The 7,639-nt window shown below is 35.8% G+C and overlaps 1 long non-coding RNA gene across 1 annotated transcript; it reads left to right on the forward strand.

Moving 5' to 3' along the window:
- The first annotated feature begins 283 nt into the window (after positions 1–283).
- LOC107835252 (uncharacterized) lies at positions 284–4,274 on the forward strand. Its single transcript, XR_001661072.1, has 2 exons — positions 284–352; positions 3,892–4,274. It is a non-coding gene; the product is annotated as an uncharacterized LOC107835252 (long non-coding RNA).
- Positions 4,275–7,639: the final 3,365 nt, after the last annotated feature.

Consider the following 7,639-nt stretch of genomic DNA (forward strand, 5'->3'; position numbering starts at 1 on the left):
TTCTTTCCTTCTTTCCATTTATGTCAGGTAAATGAATGTATGTCTCCGTTGTTCTGCAGTTTCTGGTGTAAGTTTGTGCATTGTCTTACTTCTAAGTTTATGCATTGTCTCATATTGGATTAAACTCTGTAATTCTGTGACGTCAACACGCATTGTTGTTTTCCTTGTGGCTACACATGGCCCGCCGAGAGGACCTGGGATCCAGAGGAAGAGAGAGAGCCAAACTTTTTTCCAAAGTTAACCTATTTTAGAAATTTCTTCCTTAACATTTGGGGGCTTGTGCCGGTTCTGGAGTCTCGGTGGGCGGCTGTTGGGCACTGATTGATCCGTTTCGGCCCGACGCTTCGGTGTGGTAAGACAATGTTTAATTGTTTTTTGGTTGTCTGAAGCACTGTGTCGTTGGACCGTCGCTGATTGCTTTTGGTGTGTGCGGACTCACAGAATTTAGAAACTGCAGCGGTATATAAAATCCCTCCTCAAAGAGTCTGTAGTTTGAAGAGAAAATACACATTACAGGGGATCATAGCGGATCCAGGCAGTAGGAGTTTACGTTACCTCTGTCCTAAAGCTGGGTTTCTTTTCAATTCTTTACCCTGAGGATCCATGCCTGTGCCTCAATAAAAGAATTTCGGGTGTCTGTGTATTAATTAGAATTGGCTTGAATCGGCCAGGAGATTACGGCTCATCACCAGTGGACTAATAATTGGACTGGTTTGGGATTAATAGGACTGACGGGTTGAATCACCCTACTCTGGGACTCTGAATTGAGTTGCCAGGAGTAAAAGGACTGAAGCAGGTTGAATCACCTTAAAGGACTGAGAAGTTGAAAGAGAATAAAGAGATTTGTAAAAGTGAAGTTGGAAGATTAAAAAGATGCATCATACATTCTTTTAGCCGGCGCTTGACATTTTCTTTTTTTTCTGTCTTTTCTTGGCTGAACTACAACGTCGTCTGTGTTTCTGTGTTTTGTACGTTTCTTGGTGTTTGTGTGCGTGCTTGGCTGCGGGTTGATCTATTACTGATTTTGTGTCTGTCTTCCGCCATTTTATGTTTCACTGCGCGCTGCTGTCTGTCTCTGTTTGAGATTGTGCAGAAGAGATTTGTGTCTTAAGTGTTTGTCTGTTTTGCTGGATGTTATGTTGCTATGTTTCTGTTAACTCGTGCTTCTGTGGGACAGAGATTTCTTCTCCATTTTGGTTACAGGTTTTACAGGTTTTGTTTCACAGAGCAGGGGACTGATTGACCACTCCATTTGCATTTTGGGAGTGCTTCAGTTCTGTTAACATTGACATTTCCAGCACACTCTTTCAGGATTCTTGGATTTTGATGTGAATTTCTTTTAGAACTGTGTTTTATGTTGAAATGAAAAGTACAAAATGACAGATTTACAGATGTTTCTACTTTCTCAGCGGGAGAAATGTGTGGCATCAGTTCCAGGCTGGAGCACTGGAATGATCTCATTGCTTTTTTATAATATTGTAACATTGACAATCACTTCAATTCCTAGGTTTCCTGACACTGGATGGAACACCCTCACTAATCTGAATGGGGATGCAGAACTGATAAATATGGATGTTTTTCTACTTGACAGTGTTTTCTGCACTGTTAATGTAGGACATGTTGAAACACTAATGAATGACTTTGTTTCTTGTAGGACGATCTTTGTGTGCAGCCCATTTTGCATATTACATGACCACATGAACGGTTTTTGGGTTTTCCTACAGGGGGTCTAGGTAGCCATTTAATAACAGTGGGCTATCATGAAATAAGGTTGTGTGTATAAAATGGAGTTTTTGAAAATGGTTCACTCGTAGAAAACATTATTAGAACTACTGGATAATTATGTTTCTTTCAAGCATGGTGTTATAATAATTGTGTTTAAAACTTTCTACAGGACAAATTTTGGTTTGAAATTTGGGTAAATATGTGTTTGGAAGATGGAACCAGTACAAATTGGGAAGTTCTACCTTTATGGTTCACAAATATCTTTATTTCACACATTGGAGTGTGACGAAAAAATTACAGGTGAACATGGGAATCTTTTCAGTTGCTGTGGGTGAATTACACTATTTAATGTGTTTTCCCAGAGTTTCTGAAGAATTCGAAAATATATTGGTTACATTACAGGTCAACTAATGTAAAGATGCCTTCAAATACGGAGAATGGGGTCTTCTTCCTGCTCTCAAAGCAGTGTTGAGGGCAGATCACACCTCACTTTGTTTGGTCAGTTTGATCTGGGGTAACATTCTGCATCTTTCTTACAGTGGGGTGTTGATGAGTCTGCTTGAGTGTGAATGAGAGTGAATATGTAGGCAGATGGCCTTTGATGGGTTTTAGGAAGCGCTATGTAAATATGACGTCACTTTAGTGAGTAGCTGTGTGATATTTTTCTTATTTTAAACTATTTAGGGACAGTAAAGGTTTTGTTTCATGGATTTACTTTTACTACTGCTTTACAGACAATTTTAAGGTAATGATGATTACGTATTTTGGTATCACAATCTGGTTAAAGCTGAATTATCTGCTTGTGCAGTAGGATTAATACAACGATGGGAGCAATGCAACTTCAGCTTTGACTTAAAGCAGATAAGGATTAGTAATTGTGAGACTGTCTCGTCCACTTTGGTATTTTATTTTGTATTTTATTTTTTACTAACACTTACTAACTGAATTTAATTAGTTTATATTTCACATGGGTAACTGATTGGACATGTTGACATTTTAGCACAATGGGGGAAAGTTCTTCGATTTTTGTTTTCCACCTCTAAATTGTTTTTCTTTTTGGAAATAAGAAAAACATAGGGGGATATTATAAAGATAAGAGATTACTGATACAACTTTGAAATTTACATCATCTCAGTCTAGTTTGAATACTAGATGGGTGATTTGGAGAAATGGTGGAACATCTTACAATATTTTAGTTTTTCAGCAAATTATCATATAACAGTAACATAGATTCAAAATTGTTTTCAAAATGATAATTTTATTATATCAACAGGGGGGGAAGGAGAAGTAGACCCTAATTCCTGGTAAATTTTTGGATATGGTTAATTGTAAATTGGTAATCAATAATTTTGACTTTTTCATTCAACAATAGTGAATTATGGATTTCTTTAATGTAGAGTCATATTGCCTTCCTGCTTGACTAAAATATGGTGTCTGTGATATAGAAGCTTCTACTAAATTAAATTTGATCATCTAAAATTGAACAGCTTTAAACAACATCTATGTCATTTTTATTTCATTTAAAATTGTTGATGGATTTCTGCATCACTGCTAACTTTAATTATATACATTTGGGTGTAAATTGTTAATTTTGAGGAAAATTTTGGTTAAAACTGCTATGAAATTCAAATATAATGTGAATAACTTCTGAAATTTTAAAATAGGACTTTGTCTTGAAGCGTGGGACAATGATAAGGATGTTTGGTATTTACTAGGACAATATGAAATTCATAATTATTTGACAAAGTGCAATTCAATCACAACTTTTATAAGTGTTAGTACTAGGACATTCTAGATTTTGTTCTAATTTTTTAATGAGTTTGAGAGGTTGTGATTTTAAAATTTGTAGTTGATATTTGGCACAAGCAGAGTGAATGTCATTGAGGTATTGACGTCTAGATTTTGAACAGTAAGTGTCATTATTTTCTTAATTCTGGCACATCTGATGGTGGAATGTTTTAAAACATTTCTATGTTTATTTTTTTGCAGTTCAGGAGTTTAGGCAGTTGGCTGTTTGTGCTATAACATCAACAACAAATCTAGAGCTACACAGGAGGATGCATCACAAGATAAAATTAAATTTTATTTTATAATAGTGAAAGTAAGCAAAATGTGGCATACATAAGTTTTGATTTTTAATTACTTTGTATTATTTTTCTTTGGCAGTTCTCCTTCCTTCTGACTTGATGGCGATCTTGGGGGCAGGGTCTTTCAAGCTCAGAGATCATGGGACGGTGTGATTAGAAAGGATCTTCTTGATTACCACATCAGGCCGCTGTTGTTGCTGCTGAACAAGGACATGATGATGCTGAACTGTGCCCATTTTCTGCTGGACTGCTGCATGAAAGCCAAAAGCTATTGAATGATTACTAAGGTCAGTGAAGATGAACTGTGTTGTCACGTGAGGGCAAAGTGCTGCTCACAGGACCTGGCAACAGATGTCTGCTTTGAGTGTTGCTTTTCACACCTGGCTGAAAACAAAAGGGACTCAGGCGTTATCTGCGAGAGTCTTCTACGGCCGGGAATCAGCAGGGAGTCGGGACCACAAAGATCAAAGCCTTTTATCCAAACCCAGACAGGGGTTTCAGAGGATGACTGGTCTGCTGGTTTCTACGTCCTGCTCTGTTGACCACGAAAGGCTGACCAAAGTTCATCAAAGAGGGACTGTACCCAGATGTTTCTGCACTGCGGGAATCACTGCTACTCTGGACTCCTTCTGATTCAGCAGATAAAGAATTGGGGCATGGCAAGTCGCTCAGCAGTGGTCCTGTTGTGTGTTCTCATGTTTGATCCTGGATTCTCACCTCTGATCATGTGACCTGAGCGCCAAAGCCCACTCCTGGGGTTCCCTTCAGTCTGCAGGTTGGAGACGAAATGGATGCCAACAAAACTTGGTAGTGGTGAATAAGTTCTTTTTAAGTTTTTGTAGTGAGTGATGCCATTGTTCTCTCCTTACTTTAGTTATAGCACTGATGCACCCTGTTGCCTTCACGTCCTGAACCCATGCTGTGAAATGCTAAGTGTTGAGGACATCCTATTTCCTGGTGTCAGAGGTTTTACAATACAGTTAGAGAGTTGGTGTGACCCAACTGTTACGACTCTCTGCATTTCTCGGAAATGCATTAACTTCCTCCATGATTCACTCTGTTTATCTCACAAAATGCTAATGTGTTTTTTCCCCCTTCCTGCCTGAAAAGAATGGGCAGGGACTAACTATTGCAATTACATATTTTTTTTCTTAATCATGGCTGACTTGCATTATGGGCTCCGCTTCAACTGCAAAAGACGATGGTCTAAATTTTATTTGCATAGTGCAGTGGCTACCATTCAGTGAAAACTAAATTTAGATTCAAATGGAATTTCAAGATACGGTGCTAAAGTGGATTGTTGAGTGTCTATAGAGCTTACTGGGCTAATGACACCAAGTTCTGTGTTGATTTCATAAATTTAATCAAACATTAAATTCTTTGATTGAGGTGTGCAGATTGTAACAGCATCTGGGACACCATGTTTGAATTGCATCCAACTGTGTTATATGATGCTAAGCAGCAGTGGCAGCAGATTTTATCTCAATGAGTTGTATAGGATTTTTATTGTATTCTATGACAGAACATTTATGTTCTGTTATAGAAACAGGGGGAAATGAATGGAATTGATCTAATAAGCACATTTTTAGTTTGGATTTCTCTTTACTTCTTGGCAAAAGAGATTATTGAAGTTAAATCAAAATTCATTAAATATGAGTTAACTATTTGGATATGGAATAACTAAAATTTATAAATTGAATACACTAAACTTAATATTACCTATCAAATAATTTACATAAAACAGTGTTTCTTAAAATAAGGAAGGTGATCGTTGGATTGTTGCATCTCTATTCATATGATTTAAAATAAGTTGTTTAACTAAGACATCCAGGAAGGTCTAAGCTAAATATTTACATCATTTAATAAACTTAGTTGTATCGAATTTCTCCCTAAAACTGAAAAGGTATTGATAATTGATAAACAATATAAAAAGGGTAATTCATTATTCAATTAAATATTTTATAAATAGCTTTTCAAAAGAATAAATGGATCAAAGGTAAAATGGTTGAAATTTTGCTATGATTGGAATAAAATAAGTCATTTTGATATTTAGTGACACGGTTAACTTTACTCATGTAAAACAGGCTGATCATTTTTTAAGGTTTTAAAATAGAAAATATGATGATTGAAATTAAATTGGTCTAAATTAAAGATTTAAAATTAACAATTATGGAACTGCTTCTAAAATATGGTTAAGGTTTGGGTTCAACACAATGGGAAAACATTTATTTCTCTGATGTAGGCCTTTTATAAAAAGAGGGTAAAAAGATTGACAAAATACAATTCTAAATGAGCAGCTTCTTAAAATGCGAAGTTTACTGATTTATAATACAAAAGGAAAATTACTGGAAGAGACTTAACATAAGGAAATAAATGATAATTTGAAATGAAGTTTTAAAGAGAAATGAATAAAAAGCTACCACAAAATCTCTTCCTTCCTGATAATACAATGAAGTAACTATTAAAATAAGATTTGATAACAAGACCAATATATGACTTAAAACAATAAGGAATAATTAGAGTATTAATTAATAAATCAGTATAAATAAAACATTAATTCAAATTTGAAGGAATTACTTCTTTTATTTTAAAATACATTAAGGAGCTCTAGATAGGCGACAGACTCTGTTCCAGTATGGTGACCAGCGGATGACCTCATTGGATAACAAAAGACCACAACCTGGTGTGACTGAGGATCCTCAGCCCTGACCGGAGGACGACCTCACACCTAGATGAAACTGAGAGACTACAGAATGATACTGTACAAGTCACCGAGATTTTACTGGATGATCTCAGTTTAGTGAAAACAGCTAATACTCATGAGGGGCCTTCATTAATACCAATTTTGATGAATAACAGACTAAAATCAGTAAAACCACGAAGAAATAAAAAAGTTTATAGATCGCAAAAATTAGTGTCTATTCCACTTCTACCAAAGTTGACACCAATCAGGAATCTGAAGGCCTCAAGCTGTATATTAAAACTGGCCTTATTAAACATCAGATCTCTGGTAGGAAAATAATTTCTAATTCAAGATTTTATTTGTGATCATCATTTGGATTTTTTGTTCCTGACCGAAACTTGGCTGAATCAAAATAACAGCTCATCTACTCTTATTGAATCATGTCCTTCAAACTTTAGCTTTATAAGCCAGACCAGAACTGACAAAAAAGGAGGTGGAGTTGCAGTTTTGTTCAATTCCGCCTTCACTTGTAAGCAAATATTCCTTCCAAAATTTCTATCTTTTGAATATGTTTCTTTACAGCTAAACTCATGTTCTCGTATCTTGCTGCTGAATGTATATAGACCTCCAAAATTTTGTGCAAACTTCTTTGATGATTTTGCTGAGTTATTGTCTCTTATTCTGGTTGATTTTGACTCTGTACTTATTGTTGGTGACTTCAATTTTCATATCGATAATCTATTGGATCAAGGCAGTAAAGAGCTATGTCAGGTCCTGAATAACTATGGACTGATCCAACATGTCTTGGAACCCACACATAATCATGGACACACTTTGGATCTTATTATTTCTAAAGGACTGATTATATCTACAATTCTAGTGCGTTATGTAGCATTGTCAGATCACTTTTGTATTTTTTGGGATAGTTATCTACCTGCAAAAATAGATAACGCCACACAAGTCACTTCAAAAAGATGCATTACAGAAGCTACTGCCGATCAATTTATTCAGGCCTTTCCGTCAACTATTACACACTCTTGTACTTCTTTGTCAGATCTAGTTGATCATTTCATTTCTAAAGTAGAGAAAGTTATTGATACAATTGCTCCTGTTATTACAAAAGTAACCTCTGGGAAACGTAAAT

Source organism: Poecilia formosa, unplaced genomic scaffold (assembly GCF_000485575.1).
Source record: "Poecilia formosa unplaced genomic scaffold, Poecilia_formosa-5.1.2 Scaffold1339, whole genome shotgun sequence".
In the NCBI taxonomy this organism is placed as follows: domain Eukaryota; kingdom Metazoa; phylum Chordata; class Actinopteri; order Cyprinodontiformes; family Poeciliidae; genus Poecilia; species Poecilia formosa.